The sequence below is a fragment of the Syngnathus typhle genome, linkage group LG4, assembly GCF_033458585.1.
Source record: "Syngnathus typhle isolate RoL2023-S1 ecotype Sweden linkage group LG4, RoL_Styp_1.0, whole genome shotgun sequence".
In the NCBI taxonomy this organism is placed as follows: Eukaryota; Metazoa; Chordata; class Actinopteri; order Syngnathiformes; family Syngnathidae; genus Syngnathus; species Syngnathus typhle.
Window position 1 is genome coordinate 4,424,533 of NC_083741.1, and position 27,629 is coordinate 4,452,161.

Sequence of the window (27,629 nt, forward strand, 5' to 3'; positions counted from 1 at the left end):
TTTGTCTTGTCATCTATGAGGGCCTTTACCTGCAAGTTGGGCAGTTCAGTCTCCGTGATGATGTTCGCTTGAGCTCCCGTGTCCACCTTGAATATGATGTCCGCTCCATTCACGTTGTATGTCGCAGTCCACTTCTCATCATCAGACTGCGATACGTTGATTGATCCCACAAAGAAGTCCTCTGTATCCTCGTCGTCAGAACCTTGGAAAAGGTTCACTTTCTTAACCTGATCGCTCTGCCTCTTTTGTCTGCATGCACTTGCGAAGTGATTCCTCAACCCGTAGAGTCGGCATTCTCTTCCAAAAGCCAGACATTGACGAGGCAGGTGTACTCCTCCACAACTTCCACATGAGCGTTGTTGCTGCTCCTTGATGACATTGTCCGTCTCACCCAGAAGCTTTTCTCTGAGTCTTTTATCACGAACACCCATTACAATTTGATCTCTGGTGAGGGAATCAGCCAGCTCTCCAAAATTGCACGACTGACATCTGAGCTTCAGGTCTGTGATAAATTACTCCACCGACTCTGTCTCTTTTTGATTTCTGGAGTTGAACATATACTGTAGATAATTGCATGATTGTGTATTGTGCTAAAGGAATGTCCCGCACGGCTACCGTAGCTGAGACGAAGAAGCTGCTCTCGCTCCCCGGATGTAACGCAACCAAGTGATAGATTTTGTTCTCTGAATCCTCGTGTGAGTTTATTAAACTGCTGTCCTCTGAACGTATGGTGCTTGCTTCGACGCACATAACGACATGGTGTCAGAAGACGTCTCGGACCTGCCCTCTGTGTATTGAGTGGTGTTTTTTTCTTCGCCGTGCTCCGAAGTGCGAAAGGAATTAAGTGAAGGCTGACTATGGCGGAAGGATTTCGCAGGCCTGACCCTCTTGTTTTTGAAGGAGACGTTGCCGAGAGTTGGCGTATTTTTGAAGGTGAATATGACATTTTTATCGAGGCTGCACACGCGGATAAACCTGCCAAGACAAAAGCGTACATCCTCCTCAACCTTGCAGGAGCAGAAGCCATTGAACGGGAGCGTTCATTTGTATACGCTGCGGGAGTTAGAGCGCCAGGAGAAAATTGAGCCGTTATGGTCCCGGCCGAGTCTCGGGAAGAACCCACATGTCTCAAACGAAAATTTCGAGAAATGTGCAATCCACAACACAACAAGACGATGGAAAGGCACAAGTTTCACACTCGAAATCAGAAGCAAGGTGAGACTATTGAATCTTTCATCAGTGATTTGAAGATAAAAGCAAAGAGTTGCCACTTTGCAGAGCTCACAGACGAATTGATTTGTGATAGAATCGTGTGTGGCATCAACAACGACAGTATAAGAAAGGCTCTGCTACGCGATAGTGACTTGACCCTCGCTAAAGCAATTTCTATCTGCCGTATTTATGAAATGACCGAGGAAAACACAAAAGCATTAACTCTGCAAGTAAACCCTGTGGATGCGCTACAACAAAGCTCCAGTAGAGGGCAGTACAGGTCAAGAAATAAGAAAGCAAATCAATGATTCAAAGAACATCACTACTTGTAATCATTGTGGAGGCAGCCACCCAGCGCAAAGGGATAAATGTCCAGCGTTTGGCTTGAAATGTCACAAATGTGGAAAGATGAATCATTTCAAGGATTGCTGCAAGTCAAAGCCAGCGTATCACAACACAGAAAGAAAGAGTTTCACAAAGAAAAGCTCCACTAGAAGACCAGTGTATCACGTGAAGGTCGAGCAAGAGAAAGAATACACCGCTGATGATGATACATACTATGTAGATGGAATTTCTGTGGACACTATCAATGCACATATGAAAAATAGAGATGAAGGGTTTGTCACTCTGCATGTGCACGGGAAACCCATCGAAATGAAGATTGACACCGGAGCGAGATGTAATGTAATGGCTAAGGACATGTTTGTACAACTCTCTGAGGGGAACATTATTCCCTGTGGCAAGTCTACAAATCTAGTGGCTTATGGCGGCAGCAAGATCGAAACTGCAGGTCTTGTCTCACTGTCATGCTACTTGGATGAACAGCAACACACGCTACCCTTCTTCCTCGTGGAGCGTGATGTTATTCCACTTTTGGGATTTCGTGCATGTATGCGTCTCGGACTTGTCACATTCAGCCCTCACGTCCACCAGGTCGGTACGGAGACTATTACAGACTTTGTCAAAAATATCAAAGAGAAATACAAAGATGTGTTCAGCGATGAATTAGGAGAACTGCCAATCACCTACTCCATGGTAGTAGATCCAGCTGTACAGCCAGTCGTGCGTCCAGCGCACCGTGTCCCCTTGGCGATGCAGGCCCGCGTTAAAGCTGAACTTGATAACATGACAAGCAAAGGAGTCATCTGCCCCGTCTCTGAGCCCACGGACTGGGTTTCATCGATGGTAGCTGCACACAAGAAAGACAAAGAAGAGATACGACTGTGCATCAACCCCAAAGACTTGAACAATGCTTTAAAGAGACCCCACTATCCGATGCGTAGTGTGGAAGACGTAGCCAGCAAAATGTCAGGTGCCACCCTGTTTTCGGTGCTTGATGCCAAGAACTCCTTTTGGAAAATAAAGCTGGATCAAAAGTCATCCATGTTGACAACATTCAGCACACCTTTTGGGCGCTACCGATTTCTCCGCATGCCATTTGGCATTAACTCAGCAAGTGAAGTTTTCCAAAGCTCAATGGAACAACTGTTTGCCGGTTACCCATGTGCTGTCATAGTCGATGACATAATTGTGGGAGGTCGCGATGCTGCAGAACATGATGCTAATCTGAAGAAAATACTGGATCGTGCACAAGAGATCAAACTTAGACTCAACTCTCAAAAGTGCAAGTTTCGGCTCGACCAAGTCTGCTATGTTGGTCACATATTCACAAAAGAAGGTCTGAAAGCCGATCCAACGAAAACAGAAGCCATCACGGAGATGCCGGTCCCGCAAGATGCCCTAGCTGTGCAACGATTCCTGGGCATGGTGAACTACCTGGCGAAGTTTATCCCGAATCTCAGCGACATTGCAGCACCACTCAGGCAGCTCACTCACAAAGACGCTGCATGGTGCTGGCTCCCCCAACACCAACAAGCATTTGAGAAATTGAAGTCATGTCCATCCAGCTCACCTGTCCTTTCTTATTTTGATGTAGGGAAACCTGTGATGCTAACATGTGATGCATCTCGTTATGGGTTGGGTGCAGCATGTTTACAAGATGGAAAGCCAATTGCGTATGCATCTCGCACATTGTCAGATACAGAAACCCGTTATGCGCAAATTGAAAAAGAACTCCTTGCTGTTGTTTTTGCATGCACTAAGTTTAAGGACTACATCTATGGTAAGCACACTGTCATTGAAACAGACCACCAACCTCTGGTCACTATACTGAAGAAGCCGATCCTCACAGCTCCAGCTCGTCTGCAGAGGATGCTACTTCGTCTACAAGCTTTTGACATCACCTTGGTTTATAAAAAGGGCAAGCAAATGTACCTTTCCGACACCCTGTCAAGAGCCCCAAACGGTAAAGTTTCTGAATTATCCAGTGCTCACAGCTCGTTTGAAGTCATGTCAGTCAGTTTTATCTCGACAGCCAGGCTTGAAGAGCTGAGAACACACACTGCCAGTGACCAAGTGCTTCAAACTCTTAGCAATGTGATCCAGAATGGATGGCCTAACAAAGAACGTCAGGCACCGCTCTCTGTCCGCCCATACTTTCCATACAGAGACGAGTTGGTAGTGGAAGAAGGTATTGTTGTTAAAGGACACAGACCTGTCATACCAATCTCACTGCAACAAGAGTACATCCAAATTATGCATAGAGGTCACCCAGGCCTTGAATCAACTAAATGTAGAGCCAGAAGTACAGTGTTTTGGCCCAACATGAACACGGACATTACAAAAGTACTACTGTCTTGTGCTGTATGCAATAGCACACGACCACACCAGCAAAAGGAACCGCTGAAAGCTCATCCTGTCCCTACCCTGCCATGGTCTACGGTCGCAACGGACATTTTTGAATGGCATGGTCAACAGTATTCAGTCCTTGTAGACTCTTACTCGGGATGGTTCGAAATTGATCTGCTTCGTGATTTGTCTTCAGCTACAGTGATAAAAAAGCTAAAGAGACATTTTTCTGTTCATGGAGCACCCCATACACTGATTTCTGATAATGGCAAGCAGTACACAAGCCAACGATTCCGCGACTTTTCCAAACAGTGGGACATTACGCACGTTACCAGCAGTCCCGGATACCCGCAGTCAAATGGATTAGCCGAGCGTGCCGTCCGCAGTGCCAAACAGCTCATGGAAAAGTCACACCGAGATGGAACAGATGTTTTTCTCAACCTGCTCAACCTCAGGAACATTCCTCGAGACAACACGCTTGGATCACCTGCACAGCGTCTCATGTCTCGCCAGACACGTTCTACCTTTCCTGTCAACAACAATCTGCTTGTGCCTACAATAAAGGGTACAGGACAAGTTGCTACTCAGCTTCAAAGGAAAAGACTTGTTCAAAAGCAGTACTATGATGCAACAAGTCGCCCTCTGGTGCCACTTGTGAGAGGACAAATTGTCCGGTTACAGACTGCAGAGGGATATGACCGCCTCGGGAAAGTGGTCCAGGCTTGCAAAGAGCCGCGCTCCTACATCGTTGAATCCAACGGAGGTATCTACAGGAGGAATCGCCGTCACATCCTTCCTGTTGCTGAACCAACCCCGCCTTTGCACGCCGACTCTGACCATCACTCTCAACCACCGATTCCGAGTACGCCAGACCCTCTTCTATCCAGTCCACATGCCCGACCGTCTCACTTCTCTCAACCATCTGCTCACTACTCCACCAATGAGCAATCGACAACATCTCCAGCTGACGTGCCCGCCCGAGTGTCACACAATTGTTCTGCTTATGTGACTCGCTCAGGTCGGATTTCTAAGCCGAATCCGAAGTACAAGGATTGAACTGCATGTTTGTTAGTTGCGTTTTAAAAAGAAAGTTAAGCTCTAAGGTTGTTTACATACTTGTTATTATTACCAAGTGTACCTTCGTGCATTTCCAAGAGGAATAATTTGTTAATTCAGTAAGTTTTATGCTGCCAGTTTTACGCAGAATTGTTTATTGTTAGACTGTCATGTCACATTTGTATATTACAGTTTTTTAGTTAACAATATTTTTTATAGAGGCAATGTTCTAAAAGGAGAGGATGTAGATAATTGCATGATTGTGTATTGTGCTAAAGGAATGTCCCGCACGGCTACCGTAGCTGAGACGAAGAAGCTGCTCTCGCTCCCCGGATGTAACGCAACCAAGTGATAGATTTTGTTCTCTGAATCCTCGTGTGAGTTTATTAAACTGCTGTCCTCTGAACGTATGGTGCTTGCTTCGACGCACATAACGACATATACCTTTCATATGTTTCGTTTAGGTGTACAATACTGGCCGAATTTTCTCAGCACTGCTCCATCGTCACTCTGAACCTCCTCGGTCAGCTGGAAGCTGTTAAAGACATCAATAGCTTCAGCTCCCGCCACCGTCAAAAGGATCACTATCTTCCGCTCGTCGTCATCCTCTGCGGCCTTGATCGCAGTGAGATACAGCGTGAAGCGCTGCTTGAAATGCCGCCACTGATCCTCCACGTTACCAGTCAGCCTCAGTTCGCCGGGGGGTTTCAGCTGCTCCATCTTCGACCAAAACGGCACGCCCGCCAAGCCACTTGCACACGCCGCAACAATATGCCGACGCGAGGTAGCCTTAACTTTAGCTGCGTAAGACGAGACGACAGCGAATCCTCGTCCCGCGACTCACAACTACGGGTGTAAATCGCGGGTTTTGTCACGTTACGATATAATATCGATATAAAGAACGACGATACTGTAGTGGGTTGACATAATTCACCCGGAACCTAAGTTCACGTTGCCGAGTTCCGGTGGGATGGTTTACACGTGTGGGAGTTTCCGGTTTGAGTAGTGTGTGTTAGGATCTCGAAGGGAAAAGAGTCGGCCCGTGTTTGAGAGAAGCAAGTTATAAATGTCATTAAAACAACTGCCGTTGGCACCGTCATTTATCACTCCGCCTCCGACTCCAGTCCTTGCACACCACACTGGTGACCCTGACATCAGTCCCGCTGAGGATTCCGGGACTGAACAGAATACCGAGCGAGACGGCATGGCGCATTCCGCCGTCCTTAGGCTGCCTGAGTTTTGGGAGACTTCTGCAGCAACGTGGTTCGCACAGGCGAAGGCTCAGTTCGCCCTCCGGGGAATTACGGATGACGCCACATGCTACTACCACGTTGTCTCGGCACTCGGAAGCTCCACCGCGGCCAGAGCCGTAAGTTTCATCACTTCCCCTCCGGCCCAGGATAAATATGCAGGGCTCGAGGCTTATCTCCTCAGGATTTTTGAACTGTCGCGATCCGAACGAGCCCGGCGCCTGCTTGCTATTCAAGGCATGGGGGACAGCAAACCCTCTGAACACATGGAGATGATGTTAAACCTGCTGGGTGGGGAAGAGCCGAATTTTCTTTTCATTGAACTGTTTCTGCAACATATGCCGCCGCACGTCCAAACGGCCCTCGCAAATACGACTATTACGGAGCCGCGTGCTCTGGCGGAGGAAGCGGACCGTTTCTACTTGGCCACCCAGCGTTTCCCTTAAGGGTAAAACCCCCAACCAGGACATCGACTGGACCCCCGAGGGGATCAAGGCTTTCGAGGATACTAAGGCTGCGCTGTGCCAGGCCACCATGTTGGTCCACCCGTCGCCTGGAGCCCCGGTCGCCCTCACGACCGACGCATCTGACTACGCAGTTGGTGCTGTATTTGAGCAGTGGGTTGGTGGCGCCTGGCAACCGCTCGCCTTTTTCAGCCGCCAGCTGGTCCCTAGGGAGCGCAAATACAGCACATTCGACAGGGAGCTACTCGGCGTCTGGTTGGCAATCCGCCATTTCCGCTCCATCCTGGAAGGCCGTGAGTTTACGGTTTTCGTCGACCACAAACCCCTCACGTTCTCTATGTCCAAGGTGGCTGAGCCGTGGTCCGCCCGCCAGCAGCGTCAGCTGTCTTTTATCTCCGAGTACACCACAGATATCCGACACATCGCCGGCAAGTCCAACGTGGTCGCCGATTGCCTCTCTAGAGCGGTCATCCACACGGTTCAGCTGGGGCTCGACTACTCAAGTATGAGTGCTGACCAAGCCTCGGATCCTGGGATCCAGTCGCTCAGAGACTCGGACACTGGGCTGCGTCTGGAGGAGGTCGCGGTTGGCGACTCAGGTGTCAGGCTGTGGTGCGACCTCTCCACCGGCCAACCTAGACCACTTGTCCCTGCCGGCTGGCAGCGGGCTGTCTTTGAGGCGATACACGGCCTGTCCCATCCTGGCAGAAAAGCGTCCGTGAGGCTGGTGGCTCAGAAGTTCGTCTGGAAAGGGCTGAAGAGGGACGTGCGGGCCTGGGTCGACTCGTGTGTGGCTTGTCAGCGTGCGAAGGTGCACCGCCATACCAAGGCCCCGTTAGAGCCGTTCACTGTCCCCGAGAGGAGGTTCGACCACGTCAACATCGACCTTGTGGGCCCGCTCCCCCCTTCCCATGGTTTCACCTACCTCCTCACCATGGTGGACAGGACGACCCGTTGGCCTGAGGCCGTCCCCCTCTCCTCAACCTCGGCTGCTGACGTGGCCCGGGCGTTTATTGGCACATGGGTCGCGCGCTTTGGAACACCTTCAGACCTCTCCTCGGACCGGGGTGCACAGTTTACTTCCGAGATCTGGAATGTGGTTGCTGGAGGCTTGGGCGTCAAGCTGCACCGCACCACCGCTTATCACCCCCAGGCTAACGGGCTGTGCGAGCGGTTCCACCGCTCCATGAAGGCTGCTCTGCGCGCCAGTCTGGTGGATGGCAACTGGGTGGACAGACTTCCCTGGGTCATGCTGGGCCTCAGGACGGCCCCTAAGGAGGACTTGCAGTCCTCGTCTGCTGAGCTCGTCTACGGCCAGGTACTACGAGTTCCTGGGGACTTCATTCCAGACGCCACAACGCCTTGGTCGGCGGCCGGGCAGCGGTCCTCCCTGCTGGAAGTTGCCGGGGCGTTCGCACCTGTCCCCACGTCACGGCACTGCACCCCTGTTTCCCGGGTGCCCACCAGCCTACGCTCGGCGGGTTTTGTGTTCATCCGCCACGACGCCCACCGCGGGCCGTTGCGTCCGCCTTACGACGGGCCTTTTAAGGTCTTGCAGCACGGGAGTAAGAGCATGGTCGTGGACATCGGCGGTAGGCCTGAGACTATCTCGGTTGATAGGATTAAGCCTGCCCACGTGGATGTTTCCCGGACATTGGAATTGGCGCAGGCCCCACGCCGCGGACGCCCCCCAGCGCCTCGCCCCTCCGACCTGACCGAGCTCCCGCCTGCCCGACCGACAACGCGACCGTCCGGCCCAGCGGTCTTTCCGGCGGCGCCCCCTACCCTTGACCCCCTGCCAGCCCCTGCCACCTACACCCGCTGTGGTCGGGCTGTCGTTCCTTTCCGGCGCGGGGATTTTGACTATGGGTGAATTCTGGGGGGGCATGTGTAGTGGGTTGACATAATTCACCCGGAACCTAAGTTCACGTTGCCGAGTTCCGGTGGGATGGTTTACACGTGTGGGAGTTTCCGGTTTGAGTAGTGTGTGTTAGGATCTCGAAGGGAAAAGAGTCGGCCCGTGTTTGAGAGAAGCAAGTTATAAATGTCATTAAAACAACTGCCGTTGGCACCGTCATTTATCACTCCGCCTCCGACTCCAGTCCTTGCACACCACAATACAATATTTGCCGATATCTTAAAGCCTGCTGCGATTCATTCACGATATATCGCGATATAGTGCTCTACGATCGATTTTTTTTTTTTTTTAATAAAAAATAGAGAACAATATTCTGATTTATAACAATTCATACGCAAAATCAACAAGGTACTGCAAACTCTTTATTTAGGAAATTACAAGAGTATTGTAGTATACAAATTGCTTACTTTAACACTGAACTTTGATGTCGTGTTTTTTCTTTAAATGTGCGGCGAGATTTATGCTCCCTGAATATTTGATCACCGCATGGCAGGATTTACAAACTGCACGTGTCTTGTCGGTTGAGCCATCTTTTCTTTGGAATCCAAAGTGCTTCCAAACGAATGACTTGAAACCTAAAGGGGAGCAAATTTCCTCGTCTTTTTGGACACTAGCCAGAGCACCAGCCCAGGAGCCGCGTACTAGTTGTCGCCTCCCCTTTCACGTGCGTGCTCTGCTCACAACACAACGCCGCGCACTGCTCCATGCTTCCGGAAAGAGGAAGCAAGCAACAATGAACTGGATTTCAAAATAAAGTCGCGTCTAATGTCCGAGGTCAAACACGGCGATATAAATCGATGTTTACCTTTAGCATCGATGCCAATAAATCGTAGAGCATTATATCGATTAATCGATGTATATCGATGTATCGTTACACGCCTACTCACAACACCTAATACAAGGTCCGTGCACTCCTGGTACCATGTGTTGTTTTGTTGCAGTGAAGAAAGGTCACTCCGTAATGTTTAAACACTCAACTTTACAACTTTATTACACTTCTTAATCGCAACTCCGTAGTTGTACTCTCGCACTCAACTCTCACTTCCTGGTTCAGACTCTCGTCACATGACCCGCTTGACCGGGCATAGGAATATGCCACAGTTGGGGGGTGCACACAGATTTCTGTAGGGACTATAGAAAATTAACTACAGTGGAACCACTGAAGTCGACCGCCTTGGTACTCGACATATATTTTCAATGCAAAATGTCGGGAAATCTTGGCCTCGGTTCTTGGACAAAGCTTCGGAAAACGACATTAGTTGTCGTTGTTCAGCGGGTTTTAAACTATTGTGACGCCCGACTGCGTTTGACCGCGGCACTTTTCCGGAAAGCTGCACCCGTGAGACCACAAGATCATGCCGGTGTTACATGTCAACTTGCTCCCATGTTATCTTGCTCCCCGTCTCGTGTTACGACTGTTAGGGTGAAGCGAGTTGCGCAGTTTTCTGTTTCGCGACTGCAGATTCATCACAAGCGACATGGTACTTGCCTGATTGCAAAACTGTTCAAATTCTCAATAAAAAAGTTGAACGAAACGTCTCGTTTGTATTTCTGACTGCCTGCAAGAAATAGCAAACACTATTAAAAAATAGAACAGTCATCAGCGGGATTTGAACCTGAAAGAAAAAGAAACAAATAACAGCTCACACCACCTTAACTGCTGTGCTATTGTATACTCGCTGCAACTGGAATAAATGATCTTCAATATAGGCAAAACTAAATTACCCGGTGAGGGTACGCGTTGATCTGATCCCTTGTGTATACCCGCCCATGTTAACTGGCTCCTCGGAAACAACTTGACATGGTCGCGTTCCCAGGCTTCACGCCAACCTCGTAGCAGGGCTTCATGCATTTATGACATGATCAACTTTCTAGACACATAACGAATGGGTCCAAGCACTAAAGCAGCGGTGATATATTGATCGGCTTTGTGTATTAATAGGCTAGTGGAGAGAGCAGAATTCCACAAATGGTTGTCTGTCATGCGACGCGCGGAGGGTGAGCGGTGGGACACAGTAATCCCTCGTTTATCGCTGATAAATGGTTCCAAAAAACACCCGTGATAAGTGAAATCAGTGAAGTACGGTCACCCTCTCATCTGTAAATTTTTTGTGTGTCAATAAATGTACCGTATTTTTCTGACTAAAAGTCGCTCCGGAATATACGTCGCATTAGCTGCAACTTCAGACTTGCATGAACTCACTGATACTGTCACATTATACATTAGTTTTTGTGAGGATCTGTGTGTGCAGACTAAGACCTTCTGCACGTACAACAACGACAAACCTTGGTTTACACCGAACCTCAGGAGGCTGCGCAAAGTCAAGGAGGAGGCCTACAGGAGCGGCGACCGCGACCTGTTCAGGCAGACCAGAAACACACTGAACCGAGAGGTCAGGAAAGCCAGGAGGTGTTAAGATGTGAAGATACACATCTCTGCCAATCCTGATCCCTCAACGGTGTGGAAAGGTCTGCAGAACATCACGGGCTACAAGAAACGTGCCATAATTCCTCAATTTAGAAGTTTTATTTTGACTAACGCGATGTAGTGAAACCGCGATAAACAGACCGTGATGTAGCGAGGGATAACTGTACATCACTGAAAATCAAGGCAATCGTGTTTGTCTAATTTGTAAAGAGACGGTTGCCTTGTTTAAGGATTTCAACTTAAAGAGACACTATCAGACTAAACATGCCAACACAAACGACCAGCTAACAGGGAGTGACCGCGCTGATAAAGTGAAGCAGCTTCTAGCTGAACTGGCATCACAACAGCGATTCTTCACACGGGACTGTGAGTCAAAAATAAATATTACTAAAGCAAGCGACGAAGTGGCCATGTTAAGACTGTTGATGTTATGGACCTGTAGACCTGACACAAACTATTTTCTGAAAAATAATGTAAATGACAAGAGCAAAATTCGCTAGTTTTAAGTTTTAATAATAACTGGAAACTTTGCATTACTTATAACTCCCCTTTAAAATATTCATGAGGCAAAAGTAATTTTAAACTCATGTAAATTTAAGGTATTTCATACAGTTTGTTCAATGTTACCTGACTCTTCAGATATGAATGAAAGGCAGAATTTGTGTTTTTAGAGTTGTTCACATCTGCCTCAGTGACTCATATTTGGTTATTTTGTCATTTGAAAAATAAAGACAATTGTGACAATGAAATTTGTTTTATAACAGTGTGTATTTGCATGACATTTTTGTAGTTAAAAAATGTACGAAAAAAACTATTGGCCCCCGGGCCCCTTCACTTTATCAAATCTGGCCCTCCTTGCAAAAAGTTTGGACACCCCTGCTCTACATCAATGATTTCTCCTCAGGTGACTCTCCTGTGAAGCTCCTGAAGTATGCAGACGACACCACTCTCATCGGACTGATCCAGGACGGTGATGAGACTGCGTACAGACAGGAGGTGGAGCGGCTGGTCCACTGGTGCAGCCAAAACCATCTGGAGCTGAACCCGCTCAAGACCGTGGAGATGACAGTGGATTTCAGGCGAGACCCTTCACCACTTTTACCCCTCACTATCCGCAGTAATACTATTCTCTCCACAGACACCTTCAAATTCCTGGGAACCACAATCTCTCGGGACCTGAAATGGACCGGCCACAGAGACTCTGTCCGGAAGAAGGCCCAGCAGAGGCTGTACTTCCTGAGACAGCTCAAGAAGTTCAACCTGCCGCGAGAGCTTCTGAAGACCTTCTACACTGCCATCATCCAGTCTGTCCTCTGCACCTCCATCACTGTCTGGTTTGGATCAGCCTTCAAACAAGACAAGCACAGACTACAACGGACAATCACAACTGCAGAAAAGATCATTGGAATCAACCTCCCATCTATCCAAGACTTGTACCTGTCCAAGACCAGGAAACGTGCAAGGAACATCTCTACAGACCCATCTCACCCAGGTTGCAGTCTGTTTGAACGACTCCCCTCCGGACGGCGTCACAGAGCTCGGTACGCCAAAACCAGCAGACACAGAGACAGCTTCTTCCCCCAGGCTGTTGCTCTGATGAACTCACACCACTCAGAGTCTCAGTCATTACTGTGGAATAACATCCTGCTCTTCACACCTTTTTGAATTTGTCTACACTGTTTTTGCCATTATTCACACGTCCTGAGTGTTGTTAGTCCCCTAAATGTTGAACAGAGGGTGTGTTTTTACCGAAGTCAAATTCCTTGTTTGGCACGTTCAAACATGGCGAATAAAAATTCTTGAATCTTGAATTAGCCATAAAATGCGAATTAAAATGAAAAAAACATATACATGTCGCTCCGGAGTATAAGTTGGGGGCAATTTATTCGACAAAATCCAATACCAAGAACAGACATGAACGAGCAACAACAGGCTAAATGATAGGTATGCTAACGTGACATAAACACAAACAAAGAGCTAAGAATGGGCCTGACATAACATTCAGAGTTATTCAAATAACTATTAAATACATAACATTTATCAAACTATCTGTCACTCCAATTCATTAAATCCATCAATCGTCCTTTATGGAAACGATTCCACGTACGCGCCGCGCCGCTGACGTCTAAATATTCTAAATATTCCACAGATCCATCTAACGATATATAAAGTACATATCAAACAACTATCATACAAAGAACAATATCATCAAACCATCTGTCTCACTCCAAATCATTAAATCCATCGATCGAATTCCTCGTCCTTTGTCAACAACGCCGCGCGTGCGCCGCTGACGTCAGCCTCGTCTTTATTCCACGGATTAGTATATAACTATATTGTAGCGTTAACAAAGTACCAGGAAAGACGTGGGTTTGGTAAACCGTTCTTTATTTAACAAAATAAGAGTTCAACGAGCCAACAACTACTGAACTGTAACGATAAAAACATATACGTACAAGTTGCTACACAAAATAAAATACATCAAAAAACTATAACATAAATAGTTCACCGCCACACGGCCCCAAGCACCGGCGTCCACTTCCAGGCGTGTGGCAGCGTGGACTTCCATCCCCAGAGGTGGCACTTCCAGCCACGGAGGTGGAAGAGAGCTCCATAGAATAGGACCGTGTGTAAAAGCCATGTCCGAGCCCCATCAACCGTCCCCGGACAGCCACCCGGACGAGCGCTGGCCCCCGACTTCCATCCACGGAAGTGAAAGAGAGCGCCGTAGAGTAGGACTGGGCGTGCATAAAAGCCATAATAGTTTTTCAAACCTTCTGTGTCACTCCAAATCATTAGATCCTTCAAACTCTTCATCCTCCGTGTCATTTACAAAGCCGCCAATGATGCCGGTAGTACGTGGGGCCCTTCGTCATCTTCGTCATCCCGTGATCGAATCCCTTGTACTTTATGTAAACAACCGCCGTGCCGCTGACGTCACTTGCAGTTCAAACTACAGTAATCCCTTGCTACATCGTGGTTCGTTTATCATGGTTTCACTTTTTTTTTTAATATTATTTTGAAAATGTATGAAAAAAATCACATATAAGTCACGCCTCAGTATAAGTCGCCCCCCCCACCCAAACTATGAAAAAAAATGCGACTTATATTCCGAAAAATACGTGCATATTTTATTATTAGAACATTAAATAATTGTTTCACACATGTAAATAATACATTAATAGTATAAATAAAATACAGAAAATTGCGTATAAATATTGAAAATCTAAACATTATACGTGTGCGTATAACATGTTAACAAGAAGTACTGGCTAACGAGTTAGCGGTAAGATGCTAATTCGCGATCGTCCTAACACGCGAAAACGGACCTCTAAAGGAATTTAAATGAACATTTGGAGCGGTACTACATTGTCCTAAAGGTTAGACACATGTGATCGTTCATTTCTCTTATTAGGAGACCCATTTACATCGTCAATGACTCCTGAACCACTGTAACCGACGTGTGAACACGAACGTAAAACAGGAAGTGGTATCGCCTGAAAATGGCAATCAAAATAAACCACCCAACCTCAAATCAAAGCACGGCTGAATAATATAAATAACATGGAGAATTCTTAACACATACTGTCAATATGTTTCTAGAACAACTTTTGTTATTATGAATGTTGTATAACAGGTACAAGTGTACATACTGTAAATATATTTTTGGAACTCTTAAGATTATAACATTTTTTCTATAACAAGGTTCAACACTAAATATGTTTTTAGAACTCTTATTATTATCACATTTTTTTTGTGTACGCACTGCAATTGTGTGTGCCTTCTGCTGGCATGTGGCAAGAGTTGTGGAATAATTCCTCAATTTAGAAGTTTTATTTTGACTTTTAATTTTTTTTTTAATTTGGAAAAAAAAATCCGCACTATATTGAAACCGCGATGAACGAACCGCGATGTAGCGAGGGATTACTGTATACAAAAGTTTACTGCTGAAAAGCTGGTACACTTGCACAGCCCCCCAGCCAAGGAATATTTATTGTTCTGTTAAGTTTGACATCAGAGGACTCTTTGTACAATGTTGACATTCAAAAGTCCTTAGAGGCATTTGAATACACGCGCGCCCAATATTCAAGTTTGACAGCTTCCTCGTGCTGGTCTAATTTACATTGTATTGTGTTATTACGTTATGCTTGTGATACACAAGTAAAATTCACCTTTATTGACTTTTGACTATTTGACTATTGACTCTATCGACAGTTGTTTGTCTCTGTTCATCACATTTTAACAGTCCTTACATTACTATTTCAAAATCCATGCATTGACATCATCCATGACATGGTGGTGCAAACAACTGGTTAGCTGCTAACTGTGAGGCGGACGTGCTAACCGTTAGCACGTCCGCCTCACAATTAGGAGGGTGTGAGTTCGATTCCACCTCCGGCCCTCCCTGTGTGGAGTTTGCATGTTCTCCCCGTGTCCGCGTGGGTTTTCTCCCGGCACTCCGGTTTCCTCCCAAATCCCAAAAACATGCTTGGTAGGCCAATTGAGCACTTCAAATTGCCCCGAGGTGTGAGTGGGAGTGGGGATGGCTGTTTATCTCTGTGTGCCCTTCAATTGGCTGGCAACCGGTTCATGGTGTCCCCTGCATAGACGTCATAGACGTCATAGACCCTGCATCATCCCCACCTTTTTCAAATCCCCAACCATCGTCCCCCTCCCCAAAAACAGCCCGCCCACCTGCCTGAATGACTACAGGCCAGTAGCACTCACCCCTATCATCATGAAGTGCTTTGAAAGAACGGTGCTGGCCCACAGAGCAGCATACCAGACTCTGTGGACCCCCTGCAGTATGCCTATCGGCCCAAGAGGTCCACCTCAGACGCCATCACTGCTGCTCTTCATTACTGCCACTCCCACCTTGAAAATAATGCATATGTCAGGATGCTCTTTGTTGACTACAGTTCTGCTTTCAACATGGTCATCCCCCACAAACTCATCCATAAACTGTCCACACTCGGTCTTCACCCCAATCTCTGTGACTGGCTCCTGGATGTTCTGACTGGCAGGCAAGTCTGTCAGGATTGGAAACACGACTTCAGACAGTATCATCACCAACATTGGTACCCCACAGGGATGCGTGCTCAGCCCCATCCTCTGCACCCTGTTCACCCATGACTGCGTTGCCTCCCACAATGACAACATCATCCTGAAGTTCGCAGACGACACCGCAGTGATTGGACCCATCACTGGCGGAGACGAGGCGGGCGACAAGAGGGAGGTGGACAGCCTAGTGCAGGGGTGGGCAAACTACGGCCCGCGGGCCACATCCGGCCCACGGGACCGTTTAATCCGGCCCGCCAACCCTGAACAAATTGTATTATTAAACTTTTTTTTTTTGTCATTTTGCCTGCAATGACTGCGTTTTCCCAGTAGATGGCGAAGCGCTCGCCTGCGCATTTACTACCGGAAGCCGTGTCAGAAAGCTCGGTGCACACTCACAAGTGCGTGTACGTACTCAGTAGTACGGACTTGGCGCACTCTCGCTCTATTCGTATCAGTCCCGAATTTAGAGCGTGGGCTTTAACGACAGCATTCTTATAATTCGCGCGCTGAGCTTTCAGATGCAGTTTTGCGCTAAAGCCACCCACAAACCTTCCCCTGGAATCCTTCCATTAAAATGAGTGGCCCGAAAAAAAGAAGTGAGTGCCGAGTGTTTAAAAAAGAGTGGCCAATTTGGCTCGACGTACGCGACGTGACGTTCAGCCACATCAACATCAACCCGTCACAGATCAAGGTAAACGGACCAACACCTCGGATCTCGCCTAAGAATTGCCACAACAAATTTTACTCCAGACTATGACGCACTAGCAAAAAAGGGACACCAACAACACTGTTCCCACTGAAAATGAACGGGAGGCTCTCAAGTTTATTGTAAAAAAATGCATTTTGAATATGATTTGTACACATAGCAGGGATTGAAACTAGCGACCATTCTCATTTTCAAACAATGCAGGATGCTCAAGGACATTGATGCACCACCTATTTGCGACTAATCTTAACCTGTAAAGTTCTTAAGGCTTACTTTAAGCAAGTGTTTCCCGTTTCCTCACCTCTGTTACCAGGTGTTTGCGAGTTAAAACTCTGCTCTGATTTTCAGATACCCCTCACCGTGTTGCTGTTTTGATTACTTTATTTGGATGTATGCTTTCACCGATTCTTCAAGATGATATATTTGGTCAGAATGTTTGCCGTTTGATGTGATCCCATAAGATAAACATCTTTCATTAATCTGACCTGCAGGCACTGAAGTGATGGAGATTGTTATTCATAATAACAGTGTCGTATTTTATGAGAATCACTGATAGCAGTTTTTTAGTGAATTTTTTTTTTTTTAATGCTGTCAATAAATGCATTTGTTTGCAAAAAACTTGTTTGGAATATCCATGCTTTACTACCTACTAAAGGCCAAGATCTTCTATGCAATGACCTTTACAGGTCGCTTATATGACTTCACACAACGCCTATACCATCTGCTCCTGGTCCGGCCCTCCGGTCCAAATTTAGAACCCAGTTCGTCCCGCGAGTCAAAAAGTTTGCCCACCCCTGGCCTAGTGTCATGGTGTGAAGAAAACAACCTCACCCTCAACACGGACAAAACGAAGGAGATGAGAGTGGACGTGAGGAAGAAAAGGGGACCTCACCAGCCACTTTTCATTTGACAGCTCAAAGTTGAGAGGGTGAGCAGCTTCAAATACCTGGGTGTCCATCTCAGTGACAACCTCACCTGGACCCTCAACACCACACAGCTGGTCAAAAAGGCTCAACAGCGGCTGTATTTCCTGAGGAGGCTGAGGGAGTTTGGAATGTCCCCCAAGATCCTCAGCAACTTCTACAGCTGCTGCATCTAGAGCATCATGACCAGCTCCATCTCCGTGTGGTACGGCAGCTGTACTGCTGCGGACTGCAAGTGACTGCAGAGAGTGGTGAGGACGGCAGAGAAAATCACCCGGACTCTAACCCTAACCCTCTCTGCAGAGTATCCACCACGGTACCGTGCACAGGAGAGCGGCGTCCGTCCTTAAAGACCCCACCCACCTCCAACATGGGCTGTTCACACTTCTCCCCTCAGGCCGGAGGTACAGAAGTGTTAAATGTAAAACCTCCCGTTTCAAGAACTCTTTCTTCCCCACGGCCATTAGACTCTTAAACAGCTGACCAGATCCCTACCTCAGTCACTGATCTGCACTGTATACTGTACACTGTTTACACTCTGTTTTGCACTGCATTCTCCCCTGTTTAACACTACATTCACTATAACTCTCACAACTGTAGCACAATGCCATTTTTGTACTAGCCTATATTGCACCTTCCTCACCTTTGTAGTTGTATATACTGTGTATATATTGTGTTTTTTATATTTTGTGTTTTTTACTTTTTAACCTTCTTTTAATCTTCTTTACCTTGTCTGGCACTTTAACGGACAGCGAAAGAATTTCATTGTACAAAGAAGAGTTCTTTCCTTTTGTATATATGACAATAAACGCTTTGAATCTTAAATCTTGAATGTAGGACATATCAAATAAACAAAACAACCAGCTCGGCGAAACACAAGGGGGAAACAATACAAACATCACTCTCTTGTGGGGTTTTGATAGCCCCCTTTGCTACTCAGCGCTGGAGCCTGTTTTAATTTCAAAGCCATTGCGGTCCTTGTTTCATTATCCGTGGCCTCTGTGCGTGTCGCCAACAGCGGTGATACAGGGACCGAACCACCCTTATCAGTTGGCTTGGCACCCCATACTCCCGAAGCACCCTCCACAGAACTTCCCGAGGGACACGGTCGAACACCTTCTCCAAGTCCACAAAACACATGTGGACTGGTTGAGTGAACTCCCATGCCTTCCCGAGAATCCGACCAAGGGTGTAGAGCTGGTCCACTGTTCCACGGCCAGGACGAAAGCCACACTCCTCCTCCTGAATCCGAGGTTCGACCTCCCGACGGACCTGCGTCTCCAACACCCCCTTAGACCTTACCAGGGAGGCTGAGTGTCATTCCTCTGTGATTGAAACACACCCTCCTTCTTAAAGAGGGTAACCACCACCCCAGTCTGCCAATCATGAGGCACCGTCCCTGATGTCCACGCAATGTTGTAGAGGCGTGTCAGCCATGACAGCCCCACAGCATCCAGAGCCTCTAAGAATTCTGGGAGGATCTCATCCACCCCTGGGGCCCTGCCACTGAGGAGTTTTTTAACTACCTCAGTGAGTTCGACCCCAGAGATTGGAGAGTCCGCCTCAGAGTCTCCAGGCCCTGCTTCCACAATGGAAGGCGTGCAGGTGGAATTGAGGAGGTCTTCAAAGTACTCTCCCCACCGACTCACGACATCCCAAGTCGAGGTCAGCAGCACGCCATCTCCACCGTAAACAGTGTTGACGGTGCACTGCTTCCCCCTCCTGAGATGCCGGATGGTGGACCAGAATTTCCTCGAAGCTGTCCGGAAATCATTCTCCATGGCCTCACCAAATTCCTCCCACGCCCGGGTTTTTGACTCAGCAACCGCCGAAGCCACGTTCCGCTTGGCCATCCGGTACCCGTCAGCTGCCTCCGGAGTCCCACAGGCCAAAACGGTCCGATAGGATTCCTTCAGCTTGACGGCATCCCTTACCGCCGGTGTCCACCAGCAGGTTCGGGCATTGCCGCCACGACAGGCACCAACGATCTTATGGCCACAGCTCCGGTCAGCTGCCTCAACAATGGAGGCACGGAACATGGTCCACTCGGACTCAATGTCCCCCGCCTCCTCCGGGATGTGGGAAAAGCTCTGCCGGAGGGGAGAGTTGAAGCTATTCCTAACTGGGGATTCTGCCAGACCTTCCCAGCAGACCCTCACAGTACGTTTGGGCCTGCCAGGTCGGACCGTCATCTTCCCCCACCATCGGAGCCAACCCACCACCAGGAGGTGATCAGTTGATAACTCCACCCCTCCCTTCATCCGAGTGTCCAAAACTGCGGCCTAGGGTGTCCTGGTGCCCAGTGCACACATGGACACCCTTATGATTGAACATGGTGTTCATTATTGACAATCTGTGTTGAGCACAGAATTCCAATAATAAAACACCGCTCGGGTTCAGATCGGGGGATCGTTCTTCTCAATCACGCCTTTCCAGTTCTCACTGTCATTGCCCACGTGAGCATTGAAGTCACCCAGTAGAACGATGGAGTCCTCAGAAGGAGCGCTCTCCAGCACTTCTTCCAGGGACTCCAAGAAGGGTGGGTACTCTGAGTCGCTGTTTGTTGCATAGACACAAACAACAGTCAGGACCCGTCCCCCACCCGAAGGCGGAGGGAGGCTAAGCTCTCGTTCACCGGGGTGAACCCCAATGTGCAGGCGCCCAGCTGGGGGGCAATAAATAAACCCACACCCGCTCGACGCCTCTCACCGTTAGGGGTGTAAATCGCGGGTTTTCTCACGATACAATATCATATCGCTACAAAGAACCACGATACGATATTTGCCGATATCTTAAAGCCTGCTGTGATTCATTCACGATACATTACGATATAGTGCTCTACGATCGATATAGGACAATATCCTGATTTATAACAATTCGTACACAAAATCAACAAGGTACTGCAAACTCTTTATTTAGGAAATTACAAAGTGCTTCCAAACGAATGACTTGAAGCCCAAAGGGGAGCGAATTTCCTCATCTTCTTGGACACTAGCCATAGCACCAGCCCAGGAGCCGCGTAGTTGTCGGCTCCCCTTTCACGTGCCTGCTCTGCTCACAACACAACGCGCACTGCTCCCGGAAAGAGTAAGCAAGCAACAATGAACTGGATTTCAAAATAAAGTCGCGTCTAATGTCTGAGGTCAAAAACGGGCGATATAGATCGATGTTTATGTTTAGCATCAATGCCAACAAATCGTAGAGCATTATATCGATTAATCGATGTGTATGAATGAATCGTTACACCCCTACTCACCGTGGGCAACCAGAGTGGAAGAGTGTCCAGCCCCTCTCAAGGGCTTGTACCGGAACCCAAACTGTGTGTGGAGGCAAGTCCGACTATGTCTAGTCGGAAGTTTTCTGCCTCGCACACCAGCTCAGGCTCCTTTCCAGCCAGAGAGGTGACATTCTATGTCCCAAGAGCCAGCTTCTGCAGCCGGGGATCGGGCCGCCAAGGCCCCTGCCTTTGGTCGCCACCCAGCTCACAATGCACCCGACCCCTTTGGCCCCTCCCACAGGTGGTGAATCCATAGAAAGGGGGACCCACGTTTTCTTTTCGGGCTGTGCCATGGGCGAAGGCCCGGCCACCAGGCACTCGCCTTCGAGCCCCACCTCCAGGCCTGGCTCCAGAGGCGGGCCCCGGTGACCTGCGTCCGGGCGAGGGAAATCTGAGTCCATATATCTTTTTCATCATAAGGGTCTTTTTGAGCCGTGCTTTGTCTGGCCCCTCACCGAGAACCCTTTTGCCATGGGTGACCCTACCAGGGGCATGAAGCCCCAGACAACATGGCTACGAGGATCATTGGGACACGCAAACCCCTCCACCACGGTAAGGTGATGACCACGCCCACTTGTCACCGAAATCACCGCCACCTGGCACGGACTCATTGAGAGCGCTATATCAGCGCAGCCAGCGCAACACTCTCCGTAAGCTTGTCTCGTGATGTCCGTGTGTGCACTGGTCCAAGTAAGCTTGACTCCCCGGTTTATTCCGACTCGATTATTGTCCTGTTTGACTTGTCCGTCCTGCTCCCCAGTCAGCCGCTATCCTCTTCAGAGCACTCCTGTCTGCAATCTGCTCTCCCGCCGATCACGGTCCCTGGTCCGCCATCCAGCCATCCACGCCTGACAAACCCTGCTTCGCCTGTACACCGCTCCGGCTCTCTCCACCGGTCCCCTTCCCCTTGACAATAAACTCTGTGTCGTCACCGCACTTGGCTGTACTGTCCGTCCGTTACATCTACAAAGATGAACTCGATGGACATCAGGCACCACCCATTGCAGGCCTTGGGATTACTCTGTAAAACACAGGTGTCAAACTCAAGGCCCGGGGGCCAGATACAGCCCCCCACATCATTTTATGTGGCCCGCGAAGACAAATTGTGCATCAAGATGGCGGCGCGTGCATACGCAGCGACCTCTCTCTGTCCCGAACGGTGTTTTGTTCGTCTAATGAGTGTTTGTCCGGCAGTTTTATGTGTTTGTCTCGTCGTACTGAGTCGTGCTACAGTTACGGCAGGCAGGTTCTGCTCGACATCGGCGAAAGCGAGTTTTGTCGAGTTCTGGACTTTGATGCGGGGACATTAAAGGAGCTCGGACTGCTACGTCCTGAAGCGTCGCCGGACTCGTCTGCTATTCCTCCCCCGGTTGGGAAGCGTCGAAAGCGGTGTGCAAGGAGGCTGAAGAGGGGCAAGCGCGGAGGCGTCCGGGCCAGGCTGGCGGCCAACCCAGCTCGCCCGGCCGTGCCTTCCATTCTTCTGGCGAATGTTCGATCGCTGGACAACAAAATGGATTACATTCGCTTGCTGCAATCTACAAACCGGACAGTGCGTGACTGCTGTGTGCTCGTGTTCACTGAAACTTGGTTGACCGTCAACATTCCGGACTCCGCTGTACATCTGGAGCGGCTAGCGTGCTATCGGGCGGACCGGGCCATTGTACAAGGGGAAAATCTCGTGGCGGTGGAATATGCGTCTACATCTGTGACGAATGGTGCCGGGACTCTGTAGTGGTATGCAAGCACTGCTCGCCACTGGCGGAGTTCGTGATCATTAAGTGCCGTCCTTTTTCCCTTCCAAGGGAATTTACCGTGATTCTGCTAGTCGCGGTTTACATCCCGCCTTCCAACATCGAAGGCGAAAGGATCGCGGCTCTTAGTGAACTGTACCAGGCTGTCAGTGAACAAAAGAGCGCACCCTGACGGTTTCACCATCTTCGCTGGGGATTTTAATCATGCTAACCTGAAGTCTGTTTTTCCGAGGCTTCACCAGCATGTTAATTTTCCTACGCGTGGCGACAGCTTCCTGGACCTGGTCTACTCTTCGCATAAAGGAGCTTTCAAAGCCGCCCCCCTCCCCCATCTTGGACTTTCTGACCATATCACTGTTATGCTTTTGCCCGCATACAGACAAATGGTGAGAGTGTCCAGGCCAGTTTGCAAGCAGGTACGGGTGTGGCCTGAGGGTGCCTCTGATGCGCTTCGTGACTGCTTTGGCACTACAGACTGGGACTTGTTTAGGAGGGCTGCCACTTGCAACGATCGGACAGACATTGAGGAGTATACAGACTCTGTTTCCTCCTACATCAGGAAGTGCATTGATGATGTGACGCTCTCAAAATCCATCGTCACTCGGGCTAACCGGAAGCCATGGCTGATAGGTGCTGTCTTCAGGCTGCTGAGGGCCAGAGACAAAGCCTTTAGAGCGGGGGATGAGGCTGGCTTGAGGACTGCGAGGGCCGACCTGTCCCGGGGCGTCAAAGAAGCAAAGAGGGCGTTCTCGTGCAAAATTACCGCCCACTTCAAGGACAGCAGGGACGCACGGAGCCTTTGGCAGGGCATTCAGACCATCACAGATTACAAGCCCGCACCGCAGAGCTGTGAAGGCGACGTCCGTCTGCTCAATGACCTTAACCGCTTCTTTGCTCGCTTCGACGCTCAGAACAGCACTTGCCCGCTGAAGGCCACTCCCCCTTCACACGAGCTGCCCCTGTGCCTCTCCGCCGACAGCGTGAGGAGGGCGCTTGCCTTTACACAGTAAGGCGGCGGGCCCTGACAACATCCCGGGTCGAGCGCTGAAGGACTGCGCTGGTGAGCTGACGAGTGAGCTGACGGGTGTCTTCACGGACATCTTTAACACTTCCCTGCAGCAGGCCATCGTCCCTTCGTGTTTCAAAGCTGCCACCATTGTACCTGTGCCGAAGAAACCTGCTCCGTCCTGCTTCAATGACTACCGCCCCGTGCCACTTACGCCCATCATCATGAAGTGCTTTGAGCGGCTTGTCATGGAGCACATCCGATCCGTTCTCCCCCCCCACCATTGACCCCTTCCAGTTTGCGTACCGAGGCAAACGGTCCTCTGAGGGTGCCATCTGCTCTGCCCTCCACTCGGCCCTCACCCACCTGGAGAGAAGGGACTCGTATGTGAGATTGCTGTTTGCGGACTTCAGTTCTGCCTTCAACACCATTGTGCCACAACGCCTCATCAGCAAACTTGACAAGCTGGGCCTCAGTACCTACCTCTGCAACTGGCTACTGGACTTCCTCTGTCAGAGGCCACAGGTGGTACGTGTTGGCGACAGAATCTCCGCCAGCATCACGCTGAGCACGGGGGGCCCCCAAGGCTGCGTGCTCAGTCCGCTGCTCTTCACCCTCCTGACGCATGACTGCACTGCAACCTACAGCGACAACCGCATAGTGAAGTTTGCTGACGACACGACTCTGGTGGGTCTCATCACCAAGGGAGACGAGACTCAATACAGGCTGGAGGTTGACCTTCTGACCACGTGGTGCAGGGACAACAACCTCCTGCTGAACGTCGACAATACCAAGGAGATGGTTGTGGACTTCCGGAAGGGTCACACCCAACACCTGCCGCTGACCATCGACGGTGCTGTGGTGGAGAGAGTGAGCAGCGCCAAGTTCCTGGGAGTGCACATCAGTGAGGATCTCTCCTGGTCCACCAACACCGCATCACTGGCGAAGAAAGCCCAGCGCCGCCTGTACTTCCTGCGGAAACTCTGGAGAGCGAGCGCTCCTCCGGCCGTCATGACTACATTTTACCGCGGCACCATTGAGAGCGTCCTCTCCCGCTGTATTGCTGTTTGGGGTGGCGGCTGCACTGACTACAACTTGAAGGCCCTGCAGCGCATAGTGAACACGGCTGGTAAGATTATTGGTGCTTCGCTCCCCTCCTTGAGGGACATTTACACCTCCCATCTCACCTGCAAGAAGACCACGATTGTGAGTGATGTGAGTCACCCCGCTCAGTCTTTGTTTGATCTTCTGCCCTCTGGGAAGAGGTACAGAAGCCTGCGCTCCCGCACCGCCAGACTCTCCAACAGCTTCATACTCCAGGCTGTTAGGATCCTGAACTCGCCCTTCCTTTCTGCGTAGCGTCCTGTACTTGCGCTATGCTTACTGTCTGCTGTACGCACACTGGCTCAGTTTTGCTCCTCTTATTTATTGGGTTATTTGTTTATTATTTATTCATCACTCATTTTATTTATTTATTATTTATTATCTATTGTTTGTGCCTTCTCGTTTTTATTTTGTGTCGTCTACTTGTATGTTTATCGTGTACTGTGTCTCGTCACCGTGGGATGGAGGAAACGGAATTTCGGTTTCTTTGTGTGTCTTGACATATGAAGGGATTGACAATAAAGCTGACTTTGACTTTTTGACTTTGAAATTCGTGTGTCATTACTAGAATTACAAATTGTCTTCACTTTTAATATCTTTTTTATTTTAAATATTTGACCAGTCTTTACTCGTCTGATTTGAAAACAAGTTATTTGTCAGTTTGTTTTGTAGCTTTTACTGTATATAATATAAGGTGCTCATACATTTATGTATTTGGGTTGGCAGTCATAATGGCCCTCCGAAAGAAGCTATAACTACAATGCGGCCCGCAAAAAAAATGAGTTTGACACCCCTGCTGTAAAAGAAACATGAATATGGAAGAAAAAAACAACTACCTGTAAAATTGTTTTTCCTTGATGCATCTCATGTCAGTCGCACATTTCGAACATGAAGCAATCGCACAGGAACAAGCAGACAATTTTTTTTTATTTACCAGCGCTATCAGAGCAGTCTTCCTGAGGGCCCTCTGCACAAGTCACACGAGCATGCATATTGAACGTTGGCATTGTCATTTGTGTAGAGTTGAGCGCAGCCACCACAACGTAAGCCTTCACTGTTGTTTTTTTTAATCTACAGTATAGATGTCAAACTAATCATACCTGTCCATAGTCTTGGAAACAAGCAGGTCTTCAAATCAGGGGCCTCCTAACACCAGACTGTTTTGCAATCTGTATACAAGGAATTACGAACAGTGTCTCAGAAGAGTAGAATTAAGCGTAGACAAAATTGAATTGAGGACTTTTTTTTCTTGTAAATCAAGCAAAAAATAACTCAAAAGTCAATACAGCAATTAAACCAAACAGAACCCCACAGGTTCCATTTGTAAGACATCAAGAGTGAAGGGGTGATCACAACATCCAAAATTTTGACTAACCAATTCCAAGCTTAATCATTGTGTCATTCAGTCTTGCATCCTGTTTGTCATTTATTTCCCTGGACATCATGTCGAAGGTCTCCAGATCAGTCATGGGCACCATCCACTCTCCACGTCACATTCTGAACGAGAGTTGAGAGTCCGCAGCCCAGGGATTGCCAGAGGGGGTTTCACGACGACCTTCGGAAACTCTGAGAATAAATAGAAATGTAAATAAAATACTCACTTAAATTACTGCAGCTATGACCTCTTTTTAAATGACTAATGCTGACAAAAAAAAACTCTTACTTTTCCCTGTCATGGGCGTTTCACACTCACTTCCTAGCAGTTGAAGAATGAAGCAAATCTTCACTGCAAGAGAACCATTCTCCAATGATGAACTTTGCCTTATTTGGAAAAAAAAGATGGCATTCTGTGTGTGCTTTTGAATGTGGTGCAAATGAATCTGGCTGTTGTACATATTCGATCATGTTATTTTAAAATAGTACTGATAAAATTGCTTGTTCTACAAGTTGTTATCCAAACCAGCTCAGTGGCCTAGTGGTAGAGTGTCCGCCCTGATATTGGAAGGTTGGGGCATACCAAAGACTATAAAAATGGGACCCATTGCTTCTCTGCTTGGCACTCAGCATTAAGAGTTGGAATTGGGGGGTTAAATCACCAAATGACTCCCGAATGCGGCGCCGCTGCTGCTCACTGCTCCCCTCTCCCCCAGGGGATGGATCAAAATCACACGGGGATGAGTTAAATGCAGAGGACAAATTTCATCACACCCAGATGTGTGTGTGACGATCATTGGGTCTTTAACTTAACTTTAACTTTTAAATGATGAAAATGAACAGGGTAAACCTGGGTTTTATTTTGCACTTTGACATTTGAAAGTCAAGCCAATGACATGTCATAAATGCAAGTTCCATATTGAAGATTGCGATTACGACATACACTTTTTGCATATGCTCGACAGTAGCGAAGCATACATAAGTATATTCAAACCACCAATAACAGATCAATTTCCAAAGATAATGCAAGGCAGTTGTGATTACTTCTACAATCATGAATAAATCAAAAATCAATCTATACCTTGTGGAGTTTTTAATACAGATGCTCCTCTTTTCTCCAGGCTTGGACTCTGAAAAAGAGGGAAAGGGAAAAAGAACACATAGAATAGATTTCTTCTTGCTAGGGGGGGGCGTAACAGAAAATAATTGAGAAGCACTGCATTAACCGCTGTTAATCACATGACACAACACAATTTTAACTTTTGAACTGATTTGCCTTGCAGTTCCAAGCCCTCTTGAGTGCAAAACAAAGTTAGGCGCACATTTTAATGACACCAGAAGATAAAAACCTACCTTTTCACTTGCCACTCCTTGAGCTAAATCTGGAGTCACAAATCACTACATGGGTAAA

General features: G+C 48.3%; 1 long non-coding RNA gene across 1 annotated transcript; it reads right to left on the bottom strand.

Annotated features, from left to right (window-relative positions):
- Positions 1-579: 579 nt before the first annotated feature.
- Positions 580-27,312, bottom strand: LOC133152640 (uncharacterized). The gene is made up of 5 exons (XR_009714167.1): positions 27,300-27,312; positions 26,508-26,605; positions 26,220-26,410; positions 25,945-26,013; positions 580-2,401 (listed from the first exon to the last, which is right to left on the bottom strand). It is a non-coding gene; the product is annotated as an uncharacterized LOC133152640 (long non-coding RNA).
- Between the last annotated feature and the right edge of the window lie 317 nt (positions 27,313-27,629).